Source organism: Pristiophorus japonicus, chromosome 11, assembly GCF_044704955.1.
Source record: "Pristiophorus japonicus isolate sPriJap1 chromosome 11, sPriJap1.hap1, whole genome shotgun sequence".
In the NCBI taxonomy this organism is placed as follows: domain Eukaryota; kingdom Metazoa; phylum Chordata; class Chondrichthyes; family Pristiophoridae; genus Pristiophorus; species Pristiophorus japonicus.
This window is the reverse complement of record NC_091987.1, coordinates 36225535-36238820: the sequence shown is the minus strand read 5'-3', so window position 1 is coordinate 36238820 and position 13286 is coordinate 36225535. Positions and strand designations below refer to the sequence as shown.

The window sequence follows — 13286 nt, the reverse complement described above, 5'->3', positions numbered from 1 at the left end:
ATGACGAGGACGATGGGGCTTGCCCAGTCGCTGAATTCCTTGGGAGAAATTATGCCTTCCCGCAATAGCTGGTCCAGTTCGTTTTCAATCTTTTCCCTCATCACATAAGGCACAGCTCTAACCTTGTGATGGACCGGTCTGGCATTCTGTGTGATGTAGATTCTAACTTTAGCCCCTTTGAAGGTGCCCACACCTGGCTGAAAGTGATGTTCAAAACGGCTTAGAACTGTTGAGCAGGAGGTCCGTTCCTCTGACGACATGGCGTGAACATCATCCCATTTCCAATTAAGTTCTGCTCGCCAGCTTCTCCCCAATAGGGCTGGGAGATCCCCGGGGACAATCCACAGGGAAAGTCGGTTCACTATCCCTTTGTGTGTGACTGAGAGCATGGCGCTGCCAAGGACTGGGACGATTTCTTTAGTATAGGTCCTTAGTTTGGTGTCAATCTTTGTGTGTTTTGGTCTGTTGCTTTTGTGCGGCCACAGCTGTTCAAATTGTTGAATGCTCATGAGGGATTGACTGGCCCCCGTGTCCAGTTCCATGTTGTTGGGTATCCCGTTGAGTGGAACCCTCATCATAATTGGAGGCATCTTGGTGTAAGAACAGTGGACATTGATCGTGTTAACCCGCTGTACCTCGGCATCCCGTGCACTGTTCCAACCCTCTTCTGGTCCGCTTTACGACCCTTCCGATTCATATACCAGCCGAGCTGCTGTTTTTCTGCACATGCGAGCCAGATGCCCTGTGTAGTTGCAGTTTCTGCAAACGGCATGCTGAAATCGACACACCCTGGTTGAGTGCCCTGCCCCACATCTCCAACACAGACCGTTTCCATTGTTTCCGAAGGATGAGCTGCGTCTGGCTGACCTCCCTTGAGCTTCTCTCAATCTGTTGTTGATTGTTCGCATTGTGGGTTGATGAGGTGTGATCGGCCATTCATGTGGCCCTTGATTTTGATGGCTTCTGGCACCACTGTCTGCTGTTGAAGGCCTGCTCTCCTGCCTTTGTCTGTGTGTGGGGGTAGCGGTTTGTTCCGATGCCTCGTTGGTAGTCATACCCGAAGTATAGATCAGCCTCTTCTCCATCGTTTCTTCTTCTCCTGCCAAGAACATCTGTGCGACCAGTGTTGCTGCCTCTAAAGTCAAGTTCTTAATCTCGAAAAGCTTTCGGAATATGCCTGCATGGCCTATTCCTTCAATAAAAAAGTCTCTCAGTACTTCTCTCCTTAGTTCATCGGGGAACTCACATGAACTAGCCAGTCTCCGAAGTTCCGCCACGAAGTCGGGTATGCTTTGGCCCACACAGCGTCTGTAGTTGTAGAACCTGTGTCTGGCCATGTGTAGGCTGCTCGCTGGCTTCAGGTAGTCTCTCACCAGTGTGCTCAACTCCTCAAACGACTTGCTTGCTGGTTTCTCGGGTGCCAGCGGGTCTTTCATTGAAGCATATGGTTTCGAGCCACAGCTGGTCAAGAGATAGGCTCTTCTCTTGTCTGCCTTATCGTCGCCCAGCCAGTCTTTGGTCACAAAGCTTTGCTGGAGCCTTTCTATAAAGTCATCCCAATTGTCTCCAGCATTGTATTTCTCATCTGAGCTGTCGGTAGCCATTCTGTGGATTCTGTGATCGCGTAACTCGTCGCCACTGTTAAGTCCTGACTCTAATGTGAGATACATGACAATAACCTTGTTGCGTATTGTATCAGATAGCTGGACCGTTACACACTGGTGATGAAAAGATATAATTAAACTTAACTTCAATCAACTTAAACTTTAACTGGCACCAAGGTGATGCCCACCATTGATGTCTGAGCTGCACATACAGCAGTGTGTCAGCTTTGTCAATAACAGCAATGTTCTTTCAGGCAAATTGCTCATTTATGAGCTGCTAACGTAAGAGTCTTGTAGCTATGTAGCCACCACGGGCCCTTTCCTGTGGTCTGGTGGGGGTGTGTGGCCATGGTTGCATAGTCAGCCTGATTGTCTGGCCCTAGGTCAGCATCCAGCCCCTCGTCCTCCTCTTCCTCTCTCTCCTGAGGTGGACCATTAGTCCCTTCTGGTAATTCTTGTCCCCTCCTTATAGCCAGGTTGTGCAGCATGGAGCACACGACCACGAATTGAGCTACCTGCTCAGTGTTTTATTTTAGCTCTCCTCCTGAATGCTCCAGGCATGTAAAGCGCTACTTAAGCACACTAATGATTTTCTGGACTACATTGTGTGGCTCTGTGGCTCTCGTTGTATCGCTTCTCAGCCTTGGTGTGGGTGTCACGCACGGCGGTCATCAACCAGGTGGCTAGGCCATATCATTTGTCACCAAGCATCCAGCATTGACCTTGTGGCTGACTGGTAAACATGTCAGATACAGCGCTCTCAAGCAGGATGTGAGCCTCATCGAAGTTGCCTGGAAATTTGGCATTCACTGCCATAATTATCTGGTTGTGGTCGACAACTAGTTGGACCTTCAGGGAGTGAAATCTTTTTCAGTTCCAAAAAACCTCTGCGTCCTGAGAAGGTGCCCACATGGCGATGTGCGTACAGTGTTTTGCTCCTTGTACCTTGGGGAAGTTAGCAATTCGGTAGAATGCTCAAGCCCGGTCAGTCTGAGCCTCCCTGGTCATAGGGAAGCTGATAAAGTCCATCCTATACATGTACAGGGCTTCAGTGACCTGTCTAATGCAGCAATGTGTGGCATGCTGAGATATAGCGCAAATGTCGACCACGGAGGTCTGAAAAGAACCCGATGCATAGATCGACAGTGCCGTGGTGACCTTGACCTCGACGGACAGTGATCTCTTGAAGGTTCTGGCAGGCTGCAGATCTGCCCTGATGAGCTGGCATATCTCACTGATAACCACTTTGTGGAAGGGCAGTCTCCGAAGGCAGTCGAGGATAAGTCGAGGTAAATATATAGCCGTCAAAAGCACCCTGTACAATGATCACGTTCATGCACACTCCAAAATTACATTCCCCATCTAGATGTTGCAAATACCAATAGTGACATAATCTAGACTGAAACTGTACTGCCATGTTGAGGGAGTGCTGCAGTGTCTGAGATGATGTAATCTGGATAATCCTTGTATAACTTCCATTGAATGTCAGAAATCCTATGGCACGAAGAAAAACAAGGAGTTCTCCTGACTTCCTGACCAACATTTGTCTCCCAGTCAACATTAGCAAAAACAGATTAATTGGGCATTTATCTCACTGTGAAATCTTGCAGTATGCAAAATTGCTGCTGTGTTTGCCTATTGACAGTGACTGCAATTCAAGTAATTAATTGTACATGAACTGCTTTGGGACATTTCTGAGATGGATAAGGTGCTTTATCAATGCATGTTTTTTTTTCATAAAAATCTTTTCACAATAACAATTGACCATAAATCAATGTCATATCAAGGACATCCCCCTTGCTGAGGATGTGAACTCTTACAAAATAACTGGATGTGCGGTTACACAACAGACTCCCTATGCAGGGTCACAGCAAAACTATCAGATCCTACACAGACAGCAGCAGTGACCGACCACAATTCATTCTACCTCATTCTAATTATGCCAGTGCAATCAGGTGCTGCAAAACTACAAATTGTACAAAACTGAAGACTTATATAAAATAGCAAATCTGGAATCCTCAAAGGAAATACCCTTCGGAAAACTCGTGGGGACATGCATTAAAATTATAATGTATAGAAACATTGAGAATTTATCTTCTAACCACAGAACAGAAACATTTCAGAAGAGAAAGGTCCCAGGCTCAATCCCTCATCAGTGCTGAGCTCGATGATATCAGCTGGGACAAAGGGATGGAGGGTATTACTGGCCTGAGGATTCCTTACCTCGGGAGGAGGAAAAAATCTAGCCAGGATTCCTACTCTTGATCTCGAAGATAACAAAATAAGGGAATTATGCTGATCTTGCTAGCCCAACGGAAAAAAGACTGGTTAGTAAGCAAAGCAGTTTACTAACTGATGAAATTGATGTGGCATGAGAGTCAATTACTTTCTCCTTATACAGACTTGTATTTTAATTTTTGGTATAATCATATAATGTTGAAATATGTAAATTGACATTTGGTCGGGGTAAGAGGTAAGATTTCCAAGAAAGATTAAATTAAGGTATTTGCATCTCCACCCACATTAATCAATAGAAGTATTGTAAAATTACCCATTAGTCACTACTTTGCAGTTTAATGATGTAATACTATACATGTGAACAAGATGTGATTAGTTGTGTGAAGCTTGCCATATATGGACACTTTGATAATGTACTTGCAGCTCAGAAAAGTATAAAAAGTGGCAGACCATAATGAGGTTATGGGATTCGAAGGGTTCGATCAACCTAAATACTGAGCTCAAGAGTCCCCATAAAGTGCGGTTGTAAGTACTATATTTTAAATGTATGCATAAGTACTATTGCTTGTACTGTACGCTCAATAAATCTATGAATGCTTGGCCTCAATATTTCAAGAATCTTATTGATTTTTGCGCAATAGAAAGAACATCGAATCATAATGAAAACCCATCCTCTAACACTCGAGGAATTCAGGTTCTAGACTCATATTGTTAGTAGTGACCCCAATGTGATATCAGACTTCCATATGTGGGGGGGGATGGGGAGTTGCGGGGACACCTAAACACTAGGCAGCAGCAACCATAATATTATTAGATTCAACTTGAAGACCCAAGCTAATACTGCTGACTATTTAATGCTAATGCCAGATTATAAGAGGAGTAAATTTACAAAGATGGCCAACGACTTGTGTAAGGTTGTCTGGGGGTTCCTACTCGGAGGAAATAGTTGCAGTCCAAATGAAAAATGTAATACTTTCAAAACCATTCTTATGGAGAAATTAGCCATGCATGTCCCCAAAGTCAAAAGCCACGTACATGGTAAAGCAAAAACAAAATAGCTAACTGGTCATGTTCAAAGACAAATGAAAGTGAAGTGAAAATATTTGAACATTTACAAGATAAATAACTCTCCAATGAATTGGTACAAGTATTGGACTCAGCATTTTATTCCCTCACAGTCTACTCTGCCGAAATCCAGTCTCTTAATAATTTTAATTGTCTGTTATGTCCTCATTTTAACAAAATGAATTGTATGATCAATAAACCTCAAATGTTCCCTTACTTCAACTTGGCATGTTCCTTGCTCCCCATTACTTTGCCCCTTTTGGGTTTTTTCACTTGTTGCTGAACAAAAAATTCTTTAATAATTCAATAAACTCCTGCAAACTAAGTCGCAGATACGTCAGGAAGATTACAATCCCTCATAATTACTGCGGAGGTCTTAGCACTAATCTTTTTTTGACCTTCCACAACAGTACGGCAACTTCCATTTTATTTTGTGGTGGCCTGTAACATATTCCTACCATCAACTTTGTTCCATTTTGATCTTCCAAATGTGCCCAAAGACGCACTGTGCAGTTCCTTTCTCTGAGCAGTGTCTAAGCCTTCCTTGGCTCCTGCCATAAACAGTGTCACATCATTCCCTGAAGCACACATAGCCCTGAAGATTTGTTCCTCACTCATCATCTTTCTTTAGTGAGGTTCCAGTTACTCATACATTATTAGCTCCCTATCTCCTATTGCTTAGCACACCCATTTTTTATTTTTTATGTTCCTGGCATTCATGAAAATACATCTTAGATCATTCCTCATCTTTCTTGCTGTATTCACATGACTCATTCCTGTTAATTGTTTCACATAGTTAGCTACTTCCCCTGCTTCCCTACTTTAAATGCTTCCCAAGTGTTATTTATCCCATTATCCAAGATACACATGTCTCCCAATGGTACAATCAGCCATCTCTTTTCCAGAAATGATTTCCATAGGCTAAGAACTAAACCTCTCCTTTGTATATCTCTCACTAAAAGGTCCACTGCATGATATGGGAATAACATTGAGATTACCAGAAGAAGTGCTTTTCTTCAATAATTTCCACAACTCCTGAAATCCCTTTGCAGGACTTCCATTCTACACCTATTTACATCGTCTCCCACATGAACCATGATCTCTGGTGTCTCCCATTCCATTTTAAAATGTTAGCCACACGTGCCAGTCAATTCCCAAACCGTTGCATTGCGGAAGCAACACTTCTGGGCTTCTGGTCGTGCTTGCGGAAGATTCAATCCCTTGAACTATGGTGTCTCCTAACACAAGGTTAGCTATAACCTTAGATGTTCAGTACTCCCCTGTGCAACCATTTGCTGCCCTGTGCGCCACTGTACTGCTTAATGTTATCATCCCCTGCTGTTCCGTCCCAGTTCACCTCCAGTGCTGACAGTCTCTGGGCAATTGTAGTTCGACAGCTTCTCTCTCATTCTGCCTATTCTTTTTACATGCCCCAGGGAGTGCCAATCATTCCCTCCACTGTCACACTCCATCTCAGTAATAACAATCTCATGGAAAGGCTGTTGCAGATAATTTCCTTCCTTGTATATAGTGCAAAGTGTAGTTAGTTAGTCTTCAAGGCCAACAATTCTTCTTTGAGGGATTCAATTAGTTAGCATGTCATGCAAGCGTATTCCTCCTGTATATTTTGAGAATTCAGGATATCCTGCTCGTCATGCACACCTTCCGCCATTTCCAATCAGGCATAGAGTGTTTGATCTGAAAGTGATTTTTTGGAACTTACCTTTATGGACCAATTCCTCCCCAGTTTTAAATCATCCCAACTCCTTTAAATAAAAATAATCTACTTGTCATTCTGTCATAAATTTCCTCTTTCCTGCTTTTTTTTTGGATGTTTCCTCGATGGGCCTTACACGCACGCGGAGGTTTTGGAGATGGAAGAAAGCAGTAGGGGGGGAATGGATTGGATATGGGCAGGAGGGCTGAGCTTGGTGCTGAACAGTCCTCCCAGATGCTGCACCACAAGGATTAACCCAAGGTGGCCATCAGGAGATTGATGGAGATAAACGACGGAGATAGATAGGCGCTTGTGGGACCAGAAAAGTGTAGCTTTAGGTGAGTCAACATTTAGCTGAAACAGGTTACAGCCCATCCAATTGGAAAGTGTGGTGACGGACTTGAGTTCAGTGCTTAAGAGTTCCACTGGCAGAGTCAAGGGATCAGGTCACATACTCTCCTGCAGTGTTAACAGGTCCTTGGGCCTCCAGTAATGCCTATAATTTGTGAAACGATTTTCTGCGCTTGTTTCTTATGAGAGTTTCAAAAATGTAATTGATTGCACTTTGAAAGTGACCTTGAAATTTGCAACTACCAACCCTCAGCCCTAGTAATGCTGGATACCAGACACTCACAGATTTCCAGAATTGCTAAGAGCACAAATGAAGGAAGTGCATTGAATGATGTATTTCCCTCATTATATTATCCCTGCCCAAAAGTGTTGGGATTTTAGACAGTGCCAAACTGGCGATGGAACCTGGTTGAGTTCCATCATAAATTCCACCCCGAAATCTAAAATACTGGAGAGTTTGAGAGTTTTTGTTTAAAATGCAACTTTGTTTTCCTCTTGTGCTCCCCTTAATCTAATCAAGGTGTTTAAAACGATGAATGGATTTGATAGTTTCTTAAATGATAAAGGGATAATGGGTTATGGGGAGCGGGCAGGGAAGTGGCGCTGAGTCCATGATCAGATCAGCCATGATCTTATTGAATGGCGGAGCAGGCTCGAAAGGCTGTAAGGCCTACTCCTGCTCCTAGTTCTTATGTTTCTTCTGGTGGGGGAATCCAGAACAAGGGGAGGTAATCTTAAAGTTAGAGCTAGGGCAGTTCGGAATAGAATCAGGAAGCAGTTTTTCACACAAAGTTTAGTGGTTATCTGACACTCTCTCTGTCCGTGCAACAGAGCTGGTCTCCAGTCGTCTTGGTTAATCCTTGCCACTGGACCAAGACCTAGCTCTGTCAAGCCCGTGCGGTGGCTGGTGTGTAATAGCCACCACACATTAAAAAAATCCACACACAGGCATCTTCCACCCTTCAACATGTAATTCAGGACCTGGTATATTAGGTCCTTCATTGAAACATCTGTGAACTCATCCCTTTTTGACATGGGAGCAAGTCATCCTCAATACGAGGGACCGCCTATTATGATGATGTTATATCTCTCCTGCAAAATGCTGTGGATACTGGGTGAACTGAAAATTTCAAGGCTGAGATTAATCAGATTTTGTTAGATAAGGGTACCAAGGATATGGAACAAAGGCAGGTAAATGGAGTTGAGGTGCAATTCAGCCATGAACTAAGAAAGGCTCAGCAAGCTTGAGGGACTCAATGGTCTACTCCTGTTCTATTAGACATGGCCTTGATCCCTTTCTCTTCTGTAGTCTGATGGACTGGGTCCTAAAGTGTCAAGATAAGCTCATTCATTTCTCCAATCTACCACATACAGATTTTGTATGTCTACTCACTAATATGGGGTGTCCAAACCCCATCCAGTGGGTCAAATTCAGCCAACTTCCGAACTTTAAAATGCCCAGAATAGTAGCTCCCAATTTCAATAAAGATCAGCCTTCCCCCTCCCCCGCCACCCCACCCTCCAAAGCAAAAGCACAGCTGTCAGAAACAGCTGACAACAGGAAATGAAACGGGAACAGTTCTGCTGGTTCTCTCAGCGGGAGGGTAGTGAAACGCAGCTCCTGTACCAAACGCTGCTGCTTCCCTCCTCCAGTCAGGAACAAAATTATTGCAGATTCCTGAGAGAGGTTCAATTTGCAGGAGAGGTGAGTTACTTCAGGCAGGTGGTGTATGTCAATTGGCCATGCTCCCAATAAGAGAACTGCCAGTAATTTTTGTTGCAGTTAGCAGATTAACTGTCTCTGCAAATGTTTTTTTTTCCCCGGATAGGAGTGCTTTGCATTCATAGCACTAACCTGCTTCATTGTGAACAAGGAGAGTGGTCTTGGCTTGCCCATCCTGGAGAACCCAAATCTAAACTTATTTAGTCTCACAAAATCTGGTGAATCACAGCATGCCAGCAATCTTGCTCACCCAACCGACAGCACACTCTCACCAACTAGAAGACTCTTATCCATCCCAAGCATCCTCCCATCACAAGCATATGGGAATGTCGCCAGCATCTCCTCATATCAAATCAAGGCCACCAAAACTAATGCCTCTAATTTGCCAGCTCACGAGAGAGAGACAGACAGACAGACAGAAGAATAAGAAAAGTGACAGGTGAAGTGAAAATAAAAGGTGAAGAGAAGAGACAAAAATCAAGGAGTTGGAAGTACAGGAGGAGAGAGGTAGACAGAGAGAAAAAAGTGGAGGAGAGAGAGAAGCAAAAGAGGAGCAGGGGAAGCGAAAGAGGGGTGAGAGAAGCAAAGGAGCAGAGAGGAGAAGGAAGTCGCAATCATGAAAGCGGGCAGAGAAGCAGAGGAAAGAGACTTGCAGATGAAGAAGAGAAAAAAGAGAAACACATAAGCAAACAAAGGAGGGGAAACAACAAGGGAAGAAAGAAAAGAAAAAGCCAAGGAGGATAGAGACAAAAAAGGAGGTGCGAATGCAATAATCAACGGACTCCAAGAAGTTCAAAATAGAGTAAAAGATAGACTGTATTTAATCATAGCCAACTTTATACTGGTGCTCAGTTAGGTCTGGCTCCAGCCATTTACAATACTAATCAAATTTTTTTATCCTGCTGGTTGAATCACAGACCCATAATAAACTGGGTTTAAGATTTTGGTGTCAGGATAGGAGAACTGGATTCAGCAGTGTGAATATTAAGTGCCAACTCATGGATCCTGGTCTCCTGGAATACGAGCTAAAAAAGCATTAGGATAAAAGTGGCTTTGATGCTGCTGGAATCAGAAGGGATTTAATCAGACATAGCTTACTTATCAGTTGTGATATACGGATCCAATGCACTGCTCCCCAATCTAATCAAGGAGCTCCATAAGAATACAATCACTAAACTAGGGTCAGCAGATGCAATTCACTTGTTATCAACTGCATGTCTGGTTTTAGACAAGGATGTAGCCATGCACCTTCTCGCTCACTGTTGTTGTTGATGGACTGCCTGTTGGAGTGTGTTGAGCACATCATTACTAACAAGATAGGCACATCCACTTTTTTCAATCCGACATACTCTGACAATACCATTCTATTCACTAACTGTGCTTCATTCACTTTCCTGCACTTCAAGCCTTCACACAAGCTGAATCTCATCATCATAGGTGGTCCCTTGTATCGAGGATGACATGCTTCCACACCAAAAAGGGATAAGTTCACAGGTCTTTCAATGAAGAAGCTGGATCGACGGATCTCCTGGCTCAGGATGAAAGCAAAAATATGACACCAGGACTTGGAGAATCACTGGCATCGACAGAGAAGGTACTACGGAGGAGAAATTCAGTCGCGCCTCATTTGGGGCAGTAACCCAGGCGGAGTGGTAATTTTAGCACCCTGAAAAAGTTTGCACCCTCTGCCCTGAAATTCGTCAGAATCGGCCGAAGAGCTAAATCAGCCGTTGCACACCAGAGCTGCGGGACGCTAACGAAAATACCGGCGCTAAATTTAACCGAGTCAATGCGCATGCGCCGAACTCGGATTCAGATCCTGGGAAAAGCCGAGTCTTTAAGGCACAATAATGCACCCATTAAAGTTTTCAAAATCACTTTTTCTCAAGCTGAACTGTTATTTCTGCCTGCCGCTGTAAACACAGAGGCTCACCACCGTGCTGTGTGTAAACGTTGCTCTGGCTCTGACCTCCAACGGAAACACTTCCTCATCACTTTAAGTAGCCACCAGTTAACGACTCTGCAAGCCTGTACAGACTTCTTTCCAGACGTTGTTCTTGGTGGCCGTTAAATGAGGCGTACCTAATTTTATGATCGGGGCTCAAGTGCAGGCATTGCACCAGGAATACGTCATGATCGGAGTGATCATCAGCAGCCAGACGCTACTGGTTTGCACCCCCGGTGAGCCTCTGTGAATTTTCAGTCGGGGCGCTAAATGTTGCCTGCCTGGTCGGTTACCTCTTAAGCTCCCATTACCGCTCCCTCTAACTGCTAACTGTGGCGTTAGACAACCGAAAATCCAGCCCAAAGTCTATTGTTGTGTATGCCTGGACAGTTATATTTGTTCTTCTGGCTGATGCCCTCCCATTTGAATCACTGCTTTAGTTATGACGTCACTGACTAGAATAAAGAGCTCTCACATTCAGTTTCAGTGCAAACTTCATCTCTGTTAAACCTGCCTGCCTATTCAACGGCTCCAAGACCAGGACCCTTCTGAAAAAAACACAGAAGCTTTCTACATGCAGTGCCAATGACATTCCTGGGCATTTGACTTGGTCCGGAATACAAGACATTACCTCAACAAAAATAAGTTAACTCATGATGATTCAAGCCATTCATTTTATTTTGATTAGCCATGTGGCATGTCTTCAGCAGCCAACTTCTCTCATAAGGTCCTGTCTTTGCACACCGAGATCATCTAGGCATCTAATGTAGCAAGAGGCCGACCTTACTACACAGGATTAATTAAATGAAGAGAGACACCGACCTGCCAGAATAGATACCCTGTACAGTCACTGTGCAGGACATATAAAGACACTGGTGGTTGTCACAGGCTATAGCTATCTACGTGACTTAACAAAGCTAATTCTCCTGTAGGGAGTGACTCATTCAGTTCTCACTGCTCAGTATCAGGAATGAAAATGGTGTCTGATTTTATTTTCCCGTTGCCAGGCTGGGGATACTAAGGTCAGTTGTGGTACTCTCGCCTCTGTCCTGACTAAGGTTACTTAATTCAGCTCTGACCAGGAATTAAACATTGGATTTCCTGGTCTGTAGGGCTCAGTGCCACACTACACAGGCATTAATTCACTTAACTATTCAGCACATCAGTCAAAATACAAATTGTTTTTTATCATGTATTTTCTGAATAAATATGAACCAGTAGAATGAACAAAACAAGTTAGATTTTATGGGCCCAAGTTTCGGGCCGCGCCGCCGACCTGGACGCCCGTTTTTCGCGCCACAAAGTGCGCCTGAAAAAAACTTCCAGATTCTCCGGCTCCCTGCTGGTCCTCTGGCCCTCGGTGCGGCGCAGCACGAGCTGCAGGGGGAGGAGCTAGGTCCCTGCGCTGAAAACAGTGCCGGGATCTCTGCACATGCGCGCTACAGTGGGCGCGCATGTGTAGTAGCTCCAGGCGCCCAAAACTGTGTGGGAGGGGCCCGAAGCCCGCAGCCCCTAGCCCTGGCCGAATGGCCTCACTAAGGCTGCGTGCATAAGGCTCCTCCCACGCCCAGCTCCTGCTTCCTCCGGACCGGACCCGACCCGACTTGACTCCCGCTCGCCCCCCCCCCCCCCCACCCCCCAACACGACCTCCGCTTCCCCCGCTCCTGACCTTCCCCCCCCCCTCCCCGACCGACCTCCGCTCCCGACCGATCTCCTCCCCCCCCCCGACCGATCTACTCCCCCCCCCCCCCCGGACCAACCCCCCCCCTTCGCCCCGACCCGCGCTCCCCCCGATCCCGACGCCACCTACCTGTCAATCCGGTAAGTCTAAGCTCGAAGTCTTGGGCCCGGCCCGTTCAGCCTCCCTCTCTCCTTTCTTTCTTTCTCTCTCTCTCTCTCTCTCCCCCCCTTCCCTTCTCTTCCCCCCTTCCCTCCCTCCCTCCCTTCTCTTTTCCCCCTCTCCTTCCTCCCTCCCTCCCTTCTCTTCCCCCTCTCCTCCCTCCCTCCCTCCCTTCTCTTCCCCCCCTCTCCTCCCTCCCTCCCTTCTCTTCCCCCCCTCTCCTCCCTCCTTTCTCACCGCACCCCTCCCTTCCTCCCTCCCTTCTCAACCCCCTCCTCTCCCTCCCCTCACCCCACCCCTCCCTTCCTCCCTCCTTTCTCAACCCCCTCCCCTCACCCCCCTCCCCTCCCTCACTTGTCACCCCCCTCCCCCTCCCCCTCTTCCCCACTACACCACCCCTCCTCCCCTCCACCCCTCGCTGTCAGAAACACAGACACAGACAGACAGAGAGATAGAGACACTGACAGAGACACACTGGGCAGGGGGGGGGGGGGGGGGGAATCCCAGCACGCTGTTGGAGGGCTCCCGGTGCTGCAGTCGGTAAGTAGAAAATGTTTTATTTATTGATTTTTAAAAAAAAAATGATTTCTTATTAATTTTTTTTGCTTGGTTTATTGGTTGATTTATTGATGTTTTTATCATTTATTATTGATGATGGCTCTTTATTTCGAAAACTGAAGTGTTTAATATTTGTAAACTTCCCTTTAAACCCCCCTCCCCCCATTCCCTACGCCTGATTTGTAACCTACGCCTGATCTTCTAAAGTGTAGACAAGGTTTTTTCGAGCGTACAAAAATCTTCA

At 45.6% G+C, this 13286-nt stretch overlaps 1 protein-coding gene across 12 annotated transcripts in view; it reads right to left on the bottom strand.

Annotated features, from left to right (window-relative positions):
- The window catches only part of dmd (dystrophin), a 2299423-nt gene that overhangs the window by 1580197 nt on the left and 705940 nt on the right, over positions 1-13286 (bottom strand). The window lies entirely within an intron of this gene.